Here is a 24,020-nt window from a genome sequence, read left to right as displayed (position 1 = left end):
ACAAACATATAACTGCAAGATCAGCAGCTGCCCATTTTTCTCAGACTTCTGAGACCACAGCCATTGAAGCTGCCCCACAAAACCACATAATTGAGAAACTTAAAAAAACCCACCGAACCCCAGACAACCAAGAAAAACAAAACTGCCCCAAAGAAAGACACAGGCATGGAGTATAACCTCTCCCCCTTTTTATGGTGGCCTAAGTGTATAAAATGTCACAAATCCGCTCTGTCCAAACACAATTAACAAATATATCAATGCTAGATCTCCTTAGGCCATGGCAGGAGGCAGTAGTGGTAGTAAACAAATTTTGCTGTTAATTTAAGGCCCCTTTTAGCAGAACAGTGTGAAGCAGACTTGGTGCAAATGAGAAGGATGGTGAAATTAGACACATTTTGCTCCTCCTGAGCCAAATCACTGCTGAGAATTCATCAACAATCCATAATATGCAAACAATGATGGAAGTGATTCTATACTATCTATGATGTACAGGTGTCTTTCATTATATTTTCCAAGCACGAGAAACAGCACTCACTGGCTAGATACCATTAAAAGTAAGTAAGAAAAGAAAAGGCTAGAACACGAGAACAAGTGAAGTTTGGCAACAAAGAACTCCTGTGTTCCCAAAGAAAGAGGCACTTTTCTTCTTAGTCAGTACTGCCTGGAGAAGTATGTCCTCTTCCATTTAGGGTAGGGTGGGAGGGAGGGTGAACACACTGCTCTTTTCCACAAGCTTTTCCAGATGCCCCTGATTATCCCCCCAGATGTGAGGAATGCATCTATCTGATGTGGAGAAGGATGAAAATCAGGAGGTTCTGCAAACCTCACTGAACTCTGCCACTGGATGAACAGATTTGTGCCTAAGTTTATCATCTGTAAAAAAAAAGATCTTTATATTTACTTTTTATTAAGTATCTGGAGAGCAAATAAGGAACAAGATATTATTAATAAACAAACATTGTTTACAACGTTTTCCTGCAGTAAACCCAAAAATTAAAAATGCAGCTTACAGAAGGACTGAACATTTTTTGCTGATATGGGAAAGCAGATTTTTCCTTCAGCGACTTGAATGTATTCCAGCTACAGAAATCAATAGCTTCAGAGGTCAACAATGCAGAGGTGCTGAGGCTGAATCCTGAAGTGAACAGGCAGCTAATACTGGAAAAATGCCAAAGCTACACTGAAATTATTGGTGGCACCCTGACCTGACACAGCAAACAGATGAGGAGATGTTGGTTAAGCTTTCAGTAAAAATGTCTGCAATACTGGAAAAATGCAGAGCAGCAGCAGGAAAAGCAAGATATTATTAGCACTTTCAGTCAAAACAGGTTCTGTCAGGGCAACACAACTGCCCCATTAGAAAGAGCAAGCACTGCTTTTCCTGGCTGATACAATCTGTGAAGAGGAGAACCAAAAAGTACCAGGTAGCAGTTAAGAATTTTTAGCTACAAAACTTACTAAAAACCAGCTGGGTCAAAGAGCAGACAAGCAAACTCCATTTGAAAGGGAGTGTTTATTCAGGAAAATTAAAAACTGGGGGACCGTGGCAAGATGGGCAGCTGAAAATGGGGAATAGAAGCAACAGAAATTAACAGAATTAGAGGAGGAAAAAGTCCTTCCTTTGTTGTGAGACTCCCTGACTAAGCAGACAGCAAGGTGTGTCAGAGCATGGCTGTGCGCTGCTCCGTTTTTACAGTGCTATGCAGAAGGGACACCGCTATCCTACTCATTTGGGACCACCTCTCCTGCTAGATGATTCTCTCAGTAACCTAATTCCTGAGGCCAATTACCATGCCAGAACAACTATCCCTGTAGGATGGTAGTACCAAGCTGTTTAATTCTAGGCAGGTCCCTTACTTCCACTGAGAACATGGAGAAGGACAGTGCTACAGCCCTTTTCCCATGCCACAGTGAAAGCCTTGCACCTGCGTGCTGTGGCTTTTCTGAACATCCACCAGGTCAGCAGCCTTGGTCGGAACCCAGCACATGCATGCAGAAACTGTAGGGCAGCCAGCTCCTTACCCAGAAGTTGCCCAAGAACAAGGGGAAGCTCTTTATTTTAGCCACCACCTTTGCAGTTGCTCCTGAGACCTATGTGGGGAAGGTGAATTGCCTCCTTTCAGCTGGGACCTTTCCTAAGCTCACTTCACCCCAGCATGACTGGCTGAATGTCCCTCAAGCAGTGAGGGAAGGAGTCCCCAGGAGGAGGATGGTGGTTAGAGAGAGGTGCTCACTTTCACAGAAACAATCCATTTAATCAGACTATGGAAAGAAGAGGAAAAATAAATTACCCTAGCAGGCCAGAGTGATCACATAGGACATAAACTGGGCATTCCTGCTGTAGAATATGTCTTCAATTAAGAATGAAATTTAGGAAAAGATGCTTTTGCCATCTTAGTTAAACTGAGCAATACCTTTGTAGATCCCTTGATTTCACCAGCATTTCCCCAGGGAACAGATAATACTTAGCATCAGGAAGACAGAAAGAGTGGCCTAGGACATCACAGCCATGGGGGTTGCAGCAATATTTATGGACGCCTCATAGATCAAAGCCACATTATACTAGGCATTGAGCAAACCAACCACAAAGCTCACGCAATGAGCTGCTACTTGCACATTTGCAGAAACACTGGTAAATACAGATGCCTGGGGAGAGCATTGGTAGTAACAAATCTGCAGGTTAAGCAGCAGCCACAACATGCAATTATTGGATCATAATCAAATATTTTTGATTTATCTTCAGAGAGAAAAATTTAATCATCCCTAATTTCCTTTAAATGCATATCGATACAACTCTTTTTCTTGCTTTCAATTTTCCATTTTCAGCCAGTGCTTAATGCATTCCTCTCCCCAATACATCCTCCCTATCCTGAACCCTCTATCTTCCTCCTCCTCCTCCCCAACAAAAATATACCATTTTTTGGGGAAAATATTGTGCTAATGTTTGAAATTTTCTTTCTGTTTCCCCCCACTAATGTGCACAAGGGTATCCTCAGAGTGCAGCTCCATTTCAGAATCTGACGTTATCCCCTACCAAGTCACAGTCACAATAACTTGGTATTTATTTCATTGCTAAAAATACAAAATTTGTCCTATATAGCATGACAAAAGGTTTGCTCTGTTAATAAAAGAGACACTGTTGCTACTGAATAAGCAAAGGCTTATCTTCTGACTTTAAAACTCAATATAATTAAACAGAGAGGTTATTGGATTCCCAAGTAACATATCTCTGCTAATGTCAATTATTCTTCGCAAACAGAGTATGAGTTTTGATTAATGAAACAAATCAGTTCAACCTGCAGCAGTGCATAAGCCCATAAGTACTTTAAATGACCTTGAGGTGACTGACTGCATGTTCCTTTCCCCAAAGGGTATTTTCATTTTTTTACTTTCTTGTTCAGCCTTCTCATAACCATGGACTGCGGAGAGTCAGTTGGAACAGTAACACCCAAAAAGAAAAAAAAAATAGCACACAGATGGCTTTCAGCTCATGCATTAGGACTCAGACTTCACTTAAAAAAAATATCTTCCTGAAGCAAAAGTTCTGAATGTCAAAGAAGAAAATAATGTATCCTCCAGACTAAGATGCAAAGTGGGAGGCAACACGGCACAGACAACACCTGTTTGTCCTCCTGAAGCCTTCAGACTCTCTGATTATCTTCTCTGATCCCATTTCTGCTTTCCCTAGGGAAGTCTGTGCTTCATGCGTATTAAATTCATCACAGAGCTTTTACTGCACAAATGGGCCTTGCTGCTAAAGTGCCTCTAGCAACAGTTTGAGGTAGGTGGCTGCATCCTGGCAACATTTTCAGCATTACCCTACCGGGTAGGAAAGGGCAACATCCATTCTTTTTTTCAGAGGCTGTCAGGAGACTACAGCACTATGCTACAGAAATTATATGTATCTTACACGACGCTTTTACTGGGGACATTAGCATTTTTTACATCGAGCTCCCATCAAAGCAATGTCACAAAGAGGCAGAAGAGGTCCTTAATTCGATTTCTTCGACAAAGACCAAGAAAAGTCTAAAAGCCTTAAAAAACAGATTATTTTTCCCACAAAATAGTCATATTTAATATGGAGAAAAGAAGCTCACTTGTATGACAGAGTTTACTTAGCACGAAGTTTTAAAATAAGCTGAGTGCCACACCACCCATCTGCTAATCATGGCTATCTGAAGAGCAATATATATTCTGGGACTCTCTTGTTATATAGGACACAGGGCTGATAGGATTACCTGGCTCTTTTCAAACACATGTAACCTTACTGAACTTTCCCATGTTTCATAAAACTGAATTTATGTGAGTAGTCCAGCCAAAACAGTTCAGCAATCTTTGGAAAAGTGCTAAGGAAAACCACTCCAGTCTTGCTGCTTTCCTGTTTCTCCAGGAGAAGGAAGGGAACACTCACACTGGTACTGCACAGCCAGTGCACTGCCTGACAAATTTAATTCAGCAATACAAATTTAATTCAGTTCAGGAACGGACCCAAGATCATATTTCCATTTGATTAGCCAATGCACATGGAGTTTATGCTCACTGCAGGAAGACAGACAACGACTTGATCTGATAGTAAGGCAAGCAGCCGAAACACTAACCCCTCAACATTTTGGAACAGATTTGAAGTGCTGGTGTGAGTTCATACCGTGTCAGCACTCTGCATTATGTGGCTGAGGCATTTTTGATCTAGAGACCGTGAAATCAGACTTACTGCCAAAACACAGACCCATGCTGCACCCCTACTGCTGTGGCTCTTAACCATCGCTTATCGATTTCTGGCTTGGAAAGCCAGGAAAGGAAGGCTTGGAGAGCCTTTGTTCAGACTTTGTTGTTCATCAGCATATTCTCATTCTGGGTGCCCAAACACCCTAGCAACTGAGCCAGAGAACTGAGCTGTGCAGTTCCTCTCAACCTCAAGAGCTCCTTGTGCAATTGAAACTATGTTTGATAGTGTCCTAAGGACTTAATTTAGTGGGAAAAATGAATGTGCAAATTCACAATGAAAGTTGCACACAAAATCCCAGGCGAAAACATTTTCTAGAGCACAAGGGAGAACCAAATTCACCTGTAGGTGAATTTGGCTGAGAGACTCCACAGATGAACACGGCTCAGCCTGCTGTTCTCTCCTCCCCTCTCCAGGCTCCAATACGGTGCCAGCTGGGCTCAAAATGCTACAATGATATTTTCTTGGCAAGTCTCTTTATAACATGTTTAAGAAAACTAATTATTAGAAACGCAGCCCACCTGCTGCATATGGTCTTCCTCACTCCAAAATTAGTTGGGGTATCAGACAGAAGGGAAATAACAGAAGGATCAACTTTTGACTTGCAGGTAATAACAGCCTTATCAAAAACAAGGCAAATAAGACTATCATGGATAATTATATGAACCTAGCATACCCCAATAAAAATCACGAGAACACATGAGCTGTAATCTTCCTAAAAATTTGTTTCCCATTGAAATAAGAGCGTTAGACTTCTAAATAGTAGTTTGAAATAAAGGCAATAATTTGTTTCCAGCTGGTAAATCATTCAATAAAATGCCTGCTGTGTCTCCAGGAATAATATTCTTCTTTCCTTGGCAACAAATATAATTACCCTGGTTTTGGACCACCAGTTAAGTCCATCCCCAAAGTGGTCTCACTCTAAGTAGAAGACATTCAAAAAGAATAATTTGCCATATGGAAGATAAGGAATTAAAAAAAGCATCCCGAAATGTGCAAATGACTTGGGGAAAAAAATCTAGCAGAAGGTTGAAGTCACTTCACTATTATAATTATTCATCTAATGTTTTAATAATAAGAAAAAAGGCAGTCTCGCTCTCTTCTCAACCAAATCCAAACTCCATACTTTGTAGGTGTTAAAATTAGCACCTTCAAGCTGCAAGGAAGTAAGGAGAAGAGACAGCTTCCAAATAGCAATAGACTGGATGCAAATACTACCTGGAGCTGTAGTTAATTATCTTGCTGATGTTAATTGGCCTTGTTTGTCAACAGCCAAAGAAGAATGAGGTGCTGGGTGTTGCTGAAGGGTTAATGTAGCGCTGTTTGTAAGGCTGCTTTCTTTAAAGGTATCATTTACATAACGTATAATAACTACTTCTCTTCTCCAGGCTCCAGAACAAATATTTGAGTAATAAAAAAAAAAGTGATCATATTGTTGCTTTGTTTTTCCTAAAGCACAAGTAAGAGAAGAGAGAGGAATAAAACTGTCCATGTCAGAACTGTCCCAGTGGTACAATACATTTTTCAACATTTTGATGAAGCAGTTTGTTTGGACAAAATAGCAGTGTGTTTATGAAACAATGTTATTTAGCACTTTAAGCCTGGAGCTGACATGCATTGTTCCCAAGCAGTGTGATCAAATTTGAATAGTAAAAAGAACACACTTTCTTTTCCTTTTCCCTATGTACTTTTAAAAATGAAACTTAAGATAAGGAGATCCATCTGATGGCATTTCTTGGAGAATCAGTCAACAGCAGCTTCGTAACAGCCAGTGTGCAGCGAGGTGATCATAACTCAAGCACACATCCCTAAAAAAACGGAACATGCAAGTACAAAAGAATGGGAATAGCTGTAGGTACAGCAATTCAATGAGACAAGAACCCTGTGAGGTTCAACAAGGCCAAGTGCACCTGGGTCAGGGCAACCCCTGGTATCAATACCAGCTGGGGGATGAAGGGATTGAGAGCAGCCCTGAGGAGAATGACTTGGGGGTACTGGTGGATGAGCCAGCAATGTGTGCTCACAACCCAGAAAGCCAACCATATCCTGGGCTGCATCAAAAGAAGCATGGCCAGCAGGTCGAGGGAGGTGATTCTGCCCCTCTGCTCTGGTGAGACCCCACCTGGAGTACTGCCTCCAGCTCTGGGGTCCTCAGCACAGGAAAAACATAGGCCTGTTGGAGCGAGTCCAGAGGAGGGCCACAAAGATGATCAGTGGGCTGGAGCACCTCTCCTATGAAGACAGGCTGAGAGAGTTGGGGTTGTTCAGCCTGGAGAAGAAAAGGCCCCAGAGGGACCCTATTGTGGCCTTCCAGTACCTGAAGGGGGCTCACAAGAAAGCTGGAGAGGGACTTTTTACAAGGGCGTGTAGCGACAGGACAAGGGGTAATGGCTTTAAACTGTAAGAGGGTAGATTTAGACTAGATACAAGGAAGAAATTCTTCACTATGAGGGTGGTAAGGCACTGGAACAAGTTGCCCAGAGAAGTTGTGGATGCCCCCTCCCTGGAAATATTCAAGGCCAGGTTGGATGGGGCTCTGAGCAACCTGGTCTAGTGGAAGGTGTCCCTGCTCATTGGAGGGGGGGTGGACTAGATGACATTTAAAGGTCCCTTCCAACCCAAACAGTTCTATGATTCTATGAAGAAATTCATAGTCCTCAGCAAATGCATTCATCATTCCTCTAGGAGGAATGTAGCAGCAATGTAAAAGTGGCAGTAAATAAATACTTCAGGAAATTTTGTTAAGCAACAAAGAACTGTACTGTAAAGTGGGATGTACACAACGACACAAAAATACATTCAAAACCCAGCTATTTATTACCGACTACAGCTTTTCCAAAAAAAAAAAAAAAAAAAGAATGTCGTCCTGCTCACTGTAAACAGTAAAGCTTTTGATTAAATAACTGGTCTGACTTTTCATGCTCCTAGCAGTCTGAGAACAGTGACAACTTAAAAATTTGCATACATTTCCCAAAATGAGTAAAGCCTAGGTTGTCTTACCAGCCCCATTAGAGACATTTGCCTTTGCCAAAACAGTGCTTATTCTCACAGCATGTAGAGGCTGCAGAAAGCAAAGGTCCCCAGGCTGTTCCAAGTCAAGACTCACTGGAGAAAGCTAATGGTGCTCCACCCCTTGCAGTGCTCAACCTCTCGGGTGGTTGCACTGGGGCTGCCCTTGCCACCTTCTTAAATGCTAATTACAGAAACACAGAAGAGACCTACCTGAGGTGGCCTGCGCTTCCTTTAGCTGGTCCACACCAGTGCCTGCGAGCCGCAGCTGAGAACGGCGGTACCCAAGCTGGCTGGAGGCTGTGGCACCTTGGAGCTCCAGGTATATCTGTCCAGCTAAGACACTGACAGGAGGCTACTCCCACTACTTCAGCCTGAGCACTGAAAGCAATTTGGAGTATAGAAATCCCCTCAAAACCCTGGGCAAGCTCACTGCGATCTCAGCTGAAGAGATATTTTCCATAGCATAACCTTTCCCCCACAATCTTTCCCACTCCTTTTCAAAATGAACTTGTCACAGGCCTGTGCCACTTACTTTCTTGCCTTTTAACAAGGATCCATACACACGCCACCTTTTCCTATATTATTCAAATTCACTCCTCCTTAAAGTGAATAGTATGTAGATACTCCCACAGACATAACACGGAACAACCTTTAATTTAAGATAGAAAGGTCAGTAAGAAACATCAGACCCACAGTTCTGCTTATTCCCAGTGACTTTGTGTTCACCAAGTCTCTTTAGAGTAGAGCTGCCCAAATGGGAAATACTAATTTGGGCACAATTAAAATATTTCATGGGAATGTATCCATTTTGTCTAAATTCAAAGGAAATGATATAAAAATGAATATTCTTATAAAGGTCAAAATGTTTCCTTTTGACATTTAAGTTCTTCAGTATAAGTGACGTATGATTGTGGGGGAATCACAACCAATTGTACTTTGTACATATGAAGAGGTCATTCTTTTCCAGGGAACTCCAAGTACAAATGGACAAGAAAAGTAAATGGGGATATAACATCCAAACATAGGACTAGATTGTAATACTTTCACTCACATTAAAGAATAATTTTTTATATAAATAATCCCACTGATGTCAGGACTACTGATGAAATAAAGGACCTTATTTACCCCAAAAAGATGATGGTCTAGCTTAAGCCAATCATGGTTGGAAAAGGCAAATATCCCATGCAACCTGTGATTTGAATAAGATGGCTTTACCTATTTGCTACTTTTAGTTTCATCATAACCCCTAAAGATTCCACTTTGTATTTACTTTGGCCAACTACATCCAAAAGCCTGAGGTTTCATCCCTTCCTAATCTTTCACAAAGTGATGAGGCACAGCTGTTCAGATCTGTTTTCCAGTTTAGCTAGTCCTCCCTCTACAAAGTGTCTTCTGAATGTGATTGAAGAGAAATAATTGGAATTAAATAACTTCACGGAAACAAACTATTCTGGATAGCTACAACTCATGATCATCTTACAGAAGGCACAATAAAAACCCAACCACTTAGTGAGAGAGGGATAGTGAAATTTAGCATTTGCAAGTAACTTTTCAGAGACTCTGGCATCCACCAAGTCTCTAATTCATCATAGGTTTAGAGCTGTTCCATAGCTTTTCACATCTACAGATTTATATATTCTGCCTTTGATAGGGTTTTCCAGTCCAAGCCAGTGGCCCTTCTGGAGAACAACTGATCTCTTCCAGCAGCCTTTTCTTCTCTCACTTGTATGGATTTGATGCTTGTGACAGCACCAGACTTACAGTTCTTGAGACCAAGCCTCCCTCTTCATGCACTAACGAGACACAGCTACCTCCAGCCTGCTCGCCTGCCTGGCCTGGAGTCGAGTGAAATCCGTAACAGGGATAATCTAACTCTTTAAAGCATTCTTTACACTTGCACATAGCAGGAAGAAATACAAGCAAGGGGTGAGGCCACCACATCACTACAACAACTCATATCCTTGGCTCTGCTGGTGAGTTACCAGTTTCTAAATGAGTGCTATTTGGGAAGGACTTCTGTTCAGTGGGAAGCAGTTATATACATCATACGGCTATTTCACAGGGGTCAACAGCTCTAACATGGCAAACAAGCTACTGTAGCTGACATCCATCAAATTCAAACCAGGAACATATAGAGCCTTTCACATCTAAATTGCTTTTCCTCTGTTGGCCATGACTTACTATAATCAGCATTCTTTCAGGGTAAGATTCCCAGCCTCACTGACATCAGGGGTGAATGGAGCAGAGATTCCACTTCTGGTGCTCAAAATCATGGAATTACCGAACACTCAGGTTTGGGGGAACGTCCCAAGGTCAGAGGGTCTAGCCCCCTGCCGAGAGAAGACCCAGCTGTGAAGTCAGGGCTTGGTCAGCATAAAATCTTGGCTGTACTAGAAGAAGAAGAAAAATGGATTTCTTTGTCTTCCTGGAAGAGGCTTCCAAATTAAGGCAATCTTTTATTTCTTTATTTCTATATTCTCTGCTATCTACTCTTAGGTATAAAGAATCTTTCACTCCAAAATCACTCACCCTCTCATTGCAGTACAGCCACCTCCTGAAACAAAATTTCCACAGCCTGTTTTTTGCACACCCTCCTGCCCCCACCACACCTTCAGAAGATGCTTTTTGTCTCCAGCCCTCAGCAACCGAGATGCTGCCTCTCTGCCTGCCCACAGCTGATTTCCTTTGCTGTCCCTCAGGCCCAACGCCCAGCTTCTGCCCTTCCTCCCCCTGGGTGCAGCAACATCACCGCAGAGCCTGAACTAACAGCAGATTTTATTAGGCTGGCCTCTGCTCCGCTCCAAATTCCGCTTTTAATATTAGTCTGTCTCATTAGTGTGTACACGTGGCCAGCTGAGAACCAAAGGAAACACAGAAATCACTCAGCACTCCCATTAACAGACATTTTAAAATTTTCCTTTAAGTATAGACATGAGAGGGAGACTAAGGGATTTTATCTGTACCTAAAGAAATCAGTGGCAAAATTCACCAACTCTAATCTATGCAGCATACAGCTCTGTTATCTACTGCAAAATGCAAGATAAAACAAACAGCCCCCAGTAGAAACGCTGTGAAGAAACCCTCTGGTCAAATTTGTCATGAGAAATACAGCAAGAAAAGGTTTTTTCCCAGATGAGGGGAAGGACAGAAGTGTAGAAAACAGAGGTTACACTTCCTTTTTTGGGAATGGTTCACTGTGGTTTTAAAGAACAAAAAATGTGGTGTGTCAGCCACTGGCAGAGGAAAATGGTAAGTTATACTATTTTCAGCTATAGATCTAAACCTTTGTTTAGTTTGGCTTCTTCCCCAATCAGGTTACTCCTTAACCTCCTGTCCTCAGCACGCTTCTCCTCCTCCTTTGCTGCTAGACAGCAAGGCCCTTAAAGCAGAAGACATCCTTGGGAGGGTCAGGCACGATGGCTCAGAAACAACAGTTCATTTAAAAGATACCTGAAGCTCAGGTTGAGTCCTACCTACTGCGTGCGCTTGAGGAATCTCTTCTGATAGCATTGTGCTGCCTGTACATATAACACGAACTACTGGGGGTTTCTCATAAGGGCTGCAGGGTGATGCCATATTTACTCTAACTGAATTTTGAATACTGATTCCACTTAAGCTATCACTACACGTCCCAGAAATTAGCACCTCTGAATTCTTGTATTCACAAGCCTGGCAAGCATATTTTTTGGAAAATATTGCTGCTTATACCACACATGCAAAATTTGCTGTCCATGGAAATTACAGCCAACTTCAGCCTGAAGGCTAAACAAACCAACCTCGTTGTAGGAAAATAAAAGGGAAAAACTCAACATAGGAAATACTACAGAAAATCACCATTCTCTTGTGCTCTTCCCTGTCACACACACTCTCCTCTGGCTTTAACCATGTGTTTAGATTTTGATGACACAAAAGGGAAGAATTCCTGGTGCTGCTTCTTGCATGTCAGTAGCATTAGTAACATCACTGTCTCATCACTGTCTATAATCTTGTCTCGCTGATGACACCAGATGCCAGTTTTATACAAGCATTCAATTAACATTTTATATACCACTAAGCCCTTACATTATTTTTTCATGTAATACACACACACATTCTCTAGACATTATTTTATCTGCTTTTATGGTTGTTTTGGAGCTATCTATCTCTCACAAGCAAAAAACCAGTGCTACAAATTAGCCATGTGTAAACACAGTGAAACCCACAAAAGGACCTGAACATTAAAAATGCTCCTATTACCACATTTAACTCCTGGTGTTCAGCTTTCCTGTAGAGCCCTTCTCTTCTCCAAGTTACATGCCCTGCTTCAGGCCTTGGCTTTGAAGACAAGCCTCCGACCCTCTGGGAGTAAACCTAAAACTCTGAGAGTAACAGGTACCTGGGGGTGACTACACCTCCCCCGTTCCTACAGGAACCTGCTTTGAGAGTTTTAGTGGTATCGAAGAGACAGTTCCGTTCTGCACAGCAGGTTTAGCTCTTCCAGTAACAGACCACCACCTAAAGCAGGGGTCCCCACTTCCCCAGCCTAATACTCCAACCTCCAGCTCCTCGTGCTGAGCAAACTTCTGAAGAGATGTAGACCTTCAAATGGTGAGTCCTTTCCTGCTAGTCTAACTCCCTGCGCTGGCTCACTGTGGAAGCCAAGGAAGGTAGCAAGGTAATAGCCTCTTTGAAAGCACTAAGCCTTTAGCCTGGTTTACGGTTAACCATAAAGTGCACCCTCGACCCTTTGTGGACTTATTCCTTTTCCTCCAGGCAAGGTCCCCGGCCCAGGAGCTTTCTACCCAGCCCAGCCCTGCACTGCTAAGTTAGCTAAACGGAGGTAGGCAGTGCTAGCACAGGAGGGGTTTTATGCTTGTTTTTCCCTGCAGCATAATTCTATGTTTTAAAACAGTGAATACATTTATTCTTCATATTGAGGTAGAAGAAAAGACAATTAATAAAAGGAAGGGTAGACCTTTCTTCCTTTTTTTTTGTTTGTTTGTTTTTTAATAACCACTGGACAACAGACTTATTTAGATAGATGCCTACCACTCTCAGTACCTGTGACCCTTCTCCTCTTTGCTTATTCACTTCATTCACTCAGTTCAGTATCTAGATCTCAGTATGGAGGCTTTGCACATTCACCATTTGCTCCGGTCTCTTCTTAATCTGTTGCTTGCTCCTTTTCTTTAACCTAAGCTTCTCCCATGTCATTCTTGCTAGGACTGGTTTCCTCAGCTGCTTCTGCAGAGTGCTCTGGTGGCACCCAGGAGGCACAACGCCATCTGCCCACAGTGACAAAGACATGGAGGGGCCTCCACTGTTCCATCAATAGATTAAACCTCAGGAGTGTCCTGTCCCCTGTGGGACCTCCATGAAGGCTCCACATAACTGGCATTCCAGACAACTCGCATTTGAGACTGCCTCCCACAGAGCCTGCTGTGAGTCAGCTTTGTGCGGTCAACGCTGGAAACAGGGCAAGGCCTGCTTTAACATAGCCGTGCAGGATGCACAGGACTGCAGTTTCAGATAGGCAACTTGCAATGGCCACATCTATGTATCCATCTGAAAATTTTGCAACCCATTCTAGTTTGGAGGTATTTTTCAGGCAGAAATAGGATCTCTTCGGGAGGGAAAAGCTGTCAAAAGATACATACAGTCTGGATTCCAAAGATGGATAAAAAAAGATAGCTTTCACAAGAGCAGGAATGGTAATTCTCCAAGTTGGAGGTGATCCTGCCTTCAGAACAAGATGTCTCATGTTGTCTTTGGGAAGGAAGCCATAATGCTGATGGATGTGCATCAAGCTATCATTGAAAAGCGGTGGAGAGAGGAACCTGATCACCAGTTGGATGAGGAGAAGGATGTCTTCAACATCTGAAAGGATGGGGTGAAAAACACCATTAGTACCATTACCACCACCACCATGGGCCACAACCTTGAGCCACCAAAGCTGAGCCCAGCACATCCTTTACCCATCCTTTACCACAGACACATCTTGAATAAACTAAGGACATGGTTGAACTTTCTGAAGTCACTAGACTATGGCTGCACCCACAGTGGGAGGAACAGGGAACACATCTGCTGATCAGACAGATCGCTACACCTGTGATGTAGCAGGGGGCATTGCATGGGAAAAAGGATGCCAGCCAGAAAGGTAGATGCTGGAGGGCTGGTGATACAGAGCTGGTGCAATCAGCACTATGGCGTATAAATAATCCATGATGATCAGCAAGACTTTAGAGTCTGACAGAAAAAAATCATAATGGTTATTAATAATTGAGGCCATTCTCAAAGTGCCCTGGAGCACTATGTGTATTCCCTCAAGGACCGTGACAAAGTGTGGCAGTGATCCTGTCCTGCACATCTAAGGCAGTGACTAGCCGATAATCTGCAAGAGACCGGCGCTGGCGCCGGGGTTATCAATTCAAGTCCCAAAGATAAGGAGGCCGACTGGCCCTGCAGCAACCGCTGAGAGGCTGCCGCTCGCTGCGCTGTGTTTGCCTTTCTGCCTGTCTCCTGCTTCTCCCAGAGCTGCCTCAGCATGCTAGCACAGCTGAAGGGTGACAGGCGGGATGTGGTGGGTGCAGCAAACACGTGGTGCGGGCAAGGTACCAGGGAGCGCCCGCATCGCTGCCTAGTGTCAGGGGCACCCCATGCCGTGTACAGCATGGGTGGCCCCAGGTGCTGCCGGGGCCTCGGTAGCTACTCCAATGGACATGTGTGGGCAACAAGCAGGGGGTAACTGGCACGGTGTGACTTAAAGGGGCAGCGTGGCCATGTACACACACATCCCATGGTTGTGCGCCTTCCCTTGGCTCAGTTCAGGAAGAGACCCCTGTCTCTTCAATCGCTCAGTCACTCTCCCCACTCAGCCCAGCTCTCTATGCTTATTCTGTAAACACTCACTGACGTATTGCAGTGGGAAGGGCACATCCCAGCCTGTCACAACTAACAGGTAGCATATTACACACAATAAGGCCTGAAGTCCAGGCTCAGCTGAAATCTGCAGGGCAACTCACATCTTTATATTACACTCAAACTAAGTTATCTTCTCTTCTGCCACCCTTCATTCATTTTTCTGTGGTTTTGCTGCTTTATGCTATATTTTAAAGTACATTTTTTCAGGACAGAGACAGTTTTTTCACCACAAAGGGCCATTGTTATGTCAACAATCAGTATTTCCCCGTGTGCCCTAACACCGTCTCACAGCACTGTTATTATCACAACTGCAACAGCATCTCAGGACCCATGCACAATGTACACTAACAGATTTAATGGTCTTAACTACCAAAAAGACAAAGGTTTCCCCATCTACCCACCTTTTTTTACTGTTTGTTCCATTTGCTATCCAAATGTCAGTGTTCATTGTCTGCAAAATGACTGTTGAACCAATGATTATGGCGTGGCGTATTTCCTTTGAGTGACAGTGCCTGCACAATGACTTTTCTCCAGCACACTCGGCAGTCAGCATTAAATATTCTTGGCATGTAGCCTGAATAACAACACACATACTGAGACCTGCCAGCACTGGAAAGTCCCTAAGTCCCAGGAGCTAAGATTAATTGCCAGCTATTCTTAACATTTTCTCACCACTCCACCCAGTTTCTTGGGTCTTCCCACCCACTACAATCTTACAACTGCCTTTGTGGAGTTTCATAAAACTTCCCGAGACAGTTTCGGATGAGTGGAGAGCACTTAAACTCCCCCTCGAATTGACTGACTTCACATGCCAACAGTGGTGGTGTTACAGAGGGGGGCTCAATCAGGTACAGTTCTGCCTCTTTTTATTACCACTCAGGACTCTCCCCAATTAGTTTGCCTCTGAGGCAGGGGGATGGAAAATATGACGTTGAAGAAAAAGACAGCAGAAAGCACTCCTGTAACCTACTTAACCCCTCTTTTAAACCAGGGTATGAAGGCGAGTCCTGTGAGATGCTGAGCATCATTAACTTCTATTAAGTATAGATGAGATGAGGGCACTTGTACTAAAGATTACAGCCTCAGTACTTCTCACTGCTAAGCCCAGGTTTATGCTAGTGGTGGAAAATCACAGAAAGAATAATAATAATATTACCTATTTCTTAGCACAGATCACCCTTTTGCTCATGTAACATTGCTCTCTGAACAACAAAGAGGTTTCACAATCATGAACCACAATCCCCTTTTCACCAAGGACTCTAAGTACGATGAGAAATGGGGAAACAACCACACGGGAAATGAGAAAGCCCCTCTTCTGGCATTTCCAAATAAAAGGAAAGCAGGAGGTATGAAAAACCTTCACATACTTTTCACTTTGGCTTTCCACCCACAGTGGTTAGGATCAGCTTTGAAGAACCACCAAAGTTTTTGATCAAAGTTTTCTGGATAAGACAACTTGGCCCATTAATGTAGAATGGCATTTTTTTTTAAATGAAAGGTGCGGGTTTTCCTTAAACAGATGCCTGTAAAGGCATCTAACTCCTGGAGGCTTGAGCATCCTGGTTTAACCAGTTTTAGTCAGTGAGTCAGTTCTCTGATAGAGCTTACTAAGAAAAATGCAGCTCATTTTCTCTCACAAGTTTCTCTCCACTGTTTCCTAGCTCACCTGCTATTATATTCAGGACTGATCCGAGTTAGGAACTCTAACAGAGGCTTTATACTAATCACCAAAAGAGACTGTTATGTTGCCCATTTCTATTTCAGACCTTTGGCTCCAACCCCAGGCTTTCAGCTCTTAGAGTGAGCAATGCCAGACTTTTGTTTTTCTGTTAGCTTTTTTTTCCATAGGTGCCTCAGAAACACTTGCAAAACATTTCAAGTAGCTGCCCATGCAAAACATATTCCCTGGCTACTCTGTGTGTATGATTTCAACTGCCTGACTACAATGCTTATAACTGCATTTGTATCTGTACATAACTTGAACATCTACACCTGAAAAAAACCTCTCTCAAAATCAAACAAGCAATGAGACATCATCAGGCTAACCTCCAAGCAACTTTCCAGCACAGTTTCCATAATGGCCTATGTATGCAAGCAGATGTAGATCTTTATTGTTTTACTATCTGATTGAAATACAATGCTTTTTAAAAATGACTGCTCACAGGTGAAGAGACATAGCCACCTAAACCCTCATTCAGTCTTGGTTTATACTAGGTGGTGTTTTGAATACACTGTCAAAAGTACCAGATCTACTTTCATCCTCCAGCGCTTTAAGTTAATGGATTATTAATCACACTTATCTAAAAGGAGTTCCAGTCACAAGATATCATTTCAGCATAAATATTGAAGCGACTGGGTGTTGATTGACATATTTCTTTTAAGGTTCAGTCATTAAGGTTAAATTAAGGGAACAGATTTCTTCTTGTGATCTTCATGAATATGATGGAAAACTACCTATGGAGCTTCTCTGTAAAGCACCAGTAAGAATTATTTACAAAACAGTCAGGGCTTGGAAGGCAATCAGGCTGAAACACAGCAGTAAAAAAAAAAATTGTCAAAAGCCAACAGTGTAAATTTTAGAAACAAAACACCTCAAATCTTAGTGAACTGATGAAGAAGTCACAGTACCATACTGATTCAAAGTACTTCGGCATATTTGGAAGTGGAACACATTTTTGCAGCAAACTGATCAAACTGATGTTGTATTACCAGGGCTAAATCCCACCATTTTGTGGAGAGCACTCCCGTTAGCTACCTGCTGGTCAGCCTGACGTGTATGTCAACAGCTTCTGATATTTTGGAAGTGCCATCTTTGCTCACTGCAGCGATTTCAGTTGTAAGAGGTCTATGCTCTCTTCTCTCCTACCCACTTCTAGATTTCAAGGAAGAAGCAGCACCTTTTTCAATCACAGGCACCCTCTGGCAGGGCTTAAAAAGATGGGACACAGGAAGCTTCCAGTACACCCCTTCCTTACCCTTATCCAACAGCCGTCATAGGCACTATACATTTAAACTCATATTTCACACTTCCCTAAGGCAGAAATTCCCTTCTTGCTGCCTCGCTCCTCCTCAGCTGGTGGAGAGAGCAGCCGAGCCCAGCGGCTCGCCTGGGAGGGCAGTGGATGTGGGCGCTGAGTCGCAGGCCGCTTGCGAGCAGTGCTCCAAGGGGCAGTGGGCGTCTCGGGGACCGCTCCAACGTACCTGCCCGTTGCTTACGCTGCAGCACTGCACTTGCAGCATCTCCGCAGCTCTCTGTCTTCTTGCCAACTGAGGCAAGATTGTCCAAAGCTACTGAGAAAAAAAAAAAACAAACACCTAAAAACTCTCCCAAATATATTTCCATATTAGTACAAGCAATTGATTTTTAAATGTAGCATTCTTAAACTAAGCCAGTTAACATATCACTTTTCTACAGTGGCATTTTCCTGGGAGGGGTTTCTCTCTGGGTAAGACCTGAGCAGGTTTGATTGAGCGGACTTGCTTTCTAGGAACATCTGGCCCTCCAAAAGCAGGGAAGGCTTGCTTGGAGCCAGGGCATTATGGACTCACATACCACTGATGTGAAAAAATGGACCTCATGGTAGTTTACGCTAGAGAAATGGCTATTATATGCACTGATGCATTTCAATTTAGTCTTTGAAAAATAAAAGGGCAAAAAAAATTTTCAGCTTAGTGGCCATTACTGTCCTTTTAATAATCACATCACAGATGTTTGCAGACCCATAGACAGAGTACACAAACAGCGTCGTGAAGGGTGCCACACTAACTTCTCCTGAAATAGCGCTATTACTGTAATGAGACACGAGTTCAGGAAACTTGATGACCATTTCTGCAATGGAAGATGGACACAATCTTCCTTAGAGAAGGATTCAAATCTAAAGCGACTCACTGTCCATAACTCTAAGAGTATGTGAATGTAAAGGAGAAAAGATTTTTACTCACGTTAAACAAAGAATAAGGAATGTTACAATTACGAGCAAGGTCACCTTCTCCCTGTTCAAGTTCTTTGTTAGCAATACAATGCGAAAAGAAAGTATGAGACCTTAGAGCCACTTATCCTCTGGCTCTGTTTTTCTCTAATTAATTACATGGGTGAAAAGCAGGAGCTCAGGGCCCATAGATCAGCATCAGCACAATGCATTTCACAACTGCTCTGTGAGGACAACTCCAAAAGCCAATCACAGGATACCTATTAAAGAGGCCTTCTGATGTAGCCCCTTATAGCAAAAACCTGCTGGATGACCCAAATTACTCAGTTACACCTCATTAAATTATATCAGTTGTTTGTTGCCAATATATTCTCCATGCAGCCCAATGGCTTTGCAACCAAAGCTGCTGGAAACCTGTTTAATTGCTCAATTGTTTTGGCTTTTTTTGTAACTTCTTAGGCAATGGGTGGAATATTGTAATTTGCTAGAAAAAAGCACAGAGGATATATTAAAATAGAAGAAGAGGAAAAAACCCAACAGAAAAACACAAATCAGAAAATCAATACTGTTACATTAAGGTTTTTACTAGGTTTCTTTCAGCTACGTTTGCTTTCATGTTCTTGACCAAAGAGCTCTCGGGTAAGGAAATGTTCATAAGTTGCTTCCTGAACAAGTCTCCTCAATTACTTTGCTGCCTCTGCAATTCAAACACTTACAGAATTCTTTCTAAGGGCAGCAGCAGCAGCAGCATTAGCAGAGCAACTGGGGTGGTCTTGTTACTTTAAATCTCTTTGAAAATTCACAGCCTGCAATCATCTCACATGCCAGTGTCCACTCTGGCTTGGAGGCAGAGGAAAAAAAAACTTTGGAGAGGCCTATTAAATAAACCCTGTTTTCACAACAGTAAAATCCCTAGTAGTTTTGATTCAATGAAGCAGTGCTCCCAAACAACTCCCTTTGTTTTCAGTCACTTTTATAACAGTCTCAGAACAAAAAGCCAGACCAGAATACCTGTCTGTGTGTGCACACACATATAAATTACCTCAACAGACGGATTTTTTAGGACTTCTTGTCAGCATGGAGTAATTTTTTTTTTTTTTTATGTTTCAAGAAAATTTATTTGACTCTAAAAATAGATTTGAATCTATTTGCTCTTCTACACTTAACAGCACTCCTTTGTTAGCATTTCTATATTACTGTGAAGACATACATCACTTAATGAAAAACACAGACAATAAGGGCCTTGGAATTGTGTTGCTGCGGATCCATTATCAGCCAGACACTCCTTCTGTATTTATTCCAGTTGAGAGGGGGAAAAATAAGCTCTCATTCCTCTTCACTGGAAACTCCAAAGATATTTTTTTATATATAAAAAAAGGAAGTTTAGGGCCAAAAGGAAAATTATTTAAAATGGATGGGCATTGAACACAATGCATTCCATTCAGCTTCTGTTCTCATGCTTACCAATCTGCAGCTGAAACATTAAACACTTAACCCACAAGATGCAAAGGGATTTTGAAAAAACCCTCTTCAGGGATGGAAATAATTATCTCCCAAGCTTTAGGTTCCAAGGACTTAGAAGTGGGACTGTACAAAAAACTAATTAAATTAGAAATGGCACCAGAGCACGGTCTCCTGAAAAGGTGAATTTGTGGGCTGCAGTGCATTGCTAGGAAAGAACATGCACTGCTTGTGCAAAAATAAAAAAGCACGCTGGAAAGCGATAGATTTGTGTTCTCAGCCCTCAAAACCAGCAGTCTCAGAAACACGCTTGCTGGAGACATAGAAGAAAAATGCTAGTATGAGAAAGCCCGATTTTATGGGGTCAGGTAATCCTGAAGGAACACAGGGGAAACCCCAGGAGACAGCCCTCCCCAAAAGGTTACACAAAGCAGCTGGATGACAGGCGATCTAGAAAACCTTGCTTTGCTGGGTTACGGCTAGCTCTTCTGAATCTCTCTTTCCCACTCTCCAGGGTCCCATCTGGTAGATTAGCACTAATGAGACATTCAGATAGCTGGAAAAACATTGTTACAAAATTAAAAAGTCCATTTTAAACGTAGGGAAAGGGAAAAAAAAGGAAAAATATAGATGTTCAATGGAATGCTTTTTACACCCTCTTTCAACACCAGATAGTACTCAGTAAAAATTACAATGTAAAAGACCAGCAACAGCTTCTTTTATATCCATATATGCATGCAACGTATGTTCTTTACTGCAGCACCTATGTAAAGAAGTAATAAGTGAATAAATTGAATTCTGTTTCACAAAATGGGCCAGATCCTTAGTTGAGACAGCACAGGATCATTTCCACAGGGTTCAGTATCAATTCTCTCTCTCTGCCACGTCCTTCAGATTCACTGCTTTTGTTAAGCTTGACAGGCAGGAGGAAAGAAGCTTCCACTTCTCTTATCAGCACAATTAATCACCGCGCTGCTTAAGTCAATGAAAGCTAACTAAAATCGGGTCAGGAACTGCTGGCCATAAACTCACTAAAGATCAGTCAGCTATCCTTAGTAAATATCTAATAGGAGGAAGCAGGGAAGGAAATGGAAATTGGAAAGGGACTCGAGACTCCTGTGGACTTCCGTGATAAATTATAGAGGTGCATTGCTTAACCAGCTTTTCATAGAAAGCGTTCTGACATTTGTGTACAATTAGACTTTTAACTATAAGCCACATCAAAATTTACACCATTTAAGTAGAAAGGAATGTCGAATTTGCTTGAAAGTTCTGGGGGAAAAAAACTGCAGATCATTACACATCTATGCAGTGAACTATACATTCATGTGATATTTATACAAGATTTCTAGTTAAAAATAAAGAAAGAATAAGAGAAAGGGCATGTTTGTGCTGGAGACAAAAGCATTTCAAGTATGAATCTGCATGGAGCTAGAGGTTAGAAGAAAAGGAGTGTCAGCATCAATCAGTTTACTTTCCAGTTAGGTGAAGTCCCAAAGTCAAATTTAACTAGAAGTCAATAAATTTCACTTCCATCGAAACAGTACGGGCCACAGCAGTTGTGTAAAATCACACACTGGGCACACAACCATAACAGATGCAAATAGCAATTTGCTATCAGCTGGAGAGTAGCCCTGACTTACAGCCCAAAACATGCAAAACAATTTTATCTTCAAGGTTTCACAGAAAGTCACAGCGTAGCACGAAAAGCAACTAAGAACAGGGAGCTAAAGTTACGCAGTCTTGTACATCCTTTTGCAGTGAGGCTCCATTTTTTTCTCTGCAGCAAAGCTTTGCCACAGATCGAATGGGAACAACACTACTGAAATAAAGGGTGCCCATCACAGGAACTCGATTTATTATCCGTACTTGTAGCAAAAAAGCCCACCATCTGAAGACTAACTGGTGTCTGTCGTTCGTCTGTACGCACCTGCTTTCTGACCCATTTACAATGAATGATGTTTATACAGTTATTTACCTCATTATCAAAACAGACTTCCAGAATCTCAAGGGTCATCAAAAGTTTGCAGGAAGTGAGTAAGTAGAATTGTTTGACTGAACCAGGCTGCCAGCTCTCCACCCAGTCAAAGTCAAATGGCTGTGGGGTTGTGTGTGGTGCGGTGGTTGTGTCTTCTTTTCATCTGTGCTTTGGTGAAAACGTTTTTCTTTGCTGGGAAAAAGCCCACAAACAACATATTCTGTCCCTATTACCTGATGTGATGTTAAAAAAAATTAAGCAAATACAGGTATGTACAAAGGACGGGCGCAAAATCCTGGACATGTAACACGGTTTTGACAAGGTACAACTAATAGCTCATGATGAGACAAAATTACAAGTCTGACCTTTTAGCTGAAACAAAAGGCAAAAGAATCTTTAGGGCAGTGCAACCACCGACTCCTCTGAAAATGAGAAGCACTGATTATTATCCTTGCCTAGGGGGAAAACGGCAATTCAGAAATTGCTTGTTCTTGTCACAGTAAATCTTGAATGCTTTTAATGAAAGTTTGTCTCCTTCATGAAGTATTTCTTGCTAAAAAAGCAGGACAGCACGTTAATACAGGGCTTTAGATATCCTTAAAGTCAGGTTTAATTGGGGCAATTCCCTCCAGTGAATCGAAAGATGACATTCGTCTTCACTGCCTGGTTGGAATGCTAAACTGAAAGCAGGGATGAAATGTCAAGGTAAAATAATGCTAATAATTATTCTGAATGTTACATTCCTCTTGACCTTGGAATTTAAGAGGCTGAGATGAAGGCCTTTTGTCGAAAGTCAGGAAGTCATCTGGAGACTTCATTGACATTTATGATTAATACAATCTGGCAACATTAGGGGAGGAGATACAAAATATGCTATTAGTTTCCAGCACAAGGGTAATTTCATCTTATATTGTTGTGGAATGTACAGATAAAGAGTACAAAGCAACACACCACCTGTAATATTACTGCTAATGTTTTTAGGTAAGAACATGAACAAGCTTAATGCAATAACCGTAATCTCTATAAAATAAAATTCATACCACTGCCACGAAAGAGAAGAAAATATTCTCCATTTCATACAAGTAATGATTTCTCGTAAGACACAAAAAAACAGGGCACAAAGCCCCCAATCCAATTGCTTCACTATTATGTCTTGTTATCACAGATTTTCCACTTCATTTGCAACTTAACACTAGAATGATAACTCTGTGGGGTGAAGATTTTATATATTAGTGTCCTGACGCGACTCTTACAGCCCTTATTTGCACCTCATGTGACAGAAAATGCCTCCTCCACTGATGGCAAATGCAAGGCAGGGAAAGCCTTAAGTCTTTTACGGTCAATGTCAGAGGAGTCTCAGTACACTCAGCTTCCATAAAAAACAGTGGAAGGGGATGCGCTCCTTTGTACTCCTCTTTTGATCCGATCATACTCCAGGCAAATGAAATGCTGCAATTGTGGACAAAAGGAAGAATGGAGGCAAGTATTTGTTAACATCTTTGCTGGCATCTGCAGAGTTAATCCTTGCCACAAGTTCAGTTTCCTAAGGTTTCAAGAAGGAGATAATTTACTGACACCCCAGGCTTGACAGGTTACGCGTTTTAAAATCTCTCATGAAATTTGGCCATTTTAAGTTTATACACATAGGTACATTTGAAGATATAAACCTATTGAAGTTGCTGGCAAAAAAAGGTCTCAGAAGAACGTGTCCTAAAAATGCCATGCAATAGTGAAAGCATGTCTCGTTCTCTGTCCCTGAATCAATGGTAGACCTTCACTCTTAGGCTTGGAAATAAAGTAAGAGAGGGAAAGTAAGGCAACACAGGTATTCATAGTGAAAATGTCATTTTCTTAAGTTAGTTTGGTACTAAAATAATTTCAAGTAGTAGAGATACTTCACTTTGGAGCCTGCCTACTGGGCATGTAAAAGCCAATACATTTTCTCCAGCTATGTTTTTAATTGTGGTCCATACAAATCTTAACTAGGTATTTGCATAATGAACTCCTACAGCTCATA

The sequence above is a fragment of the Nipponia nippon genome, unplaced genomic scaffold (assembly GCF_047370975.1).
Source record: "Nipponia nippon isolate SJK-2023a ecotype South Korea unplaced genomic scaffold, ASM4737097v1 scaffold_1, whole genome shotgun sequence".
NCBI classification, from domain to species: Eukaryota; Metazoa; Chordata; class Aves; order Pelecaniformes; family Threskiornithidae; genus Nipponia; species Nipponia nippon.
This window is presented reverse-complemented; position numbering follows the sequence as displayed.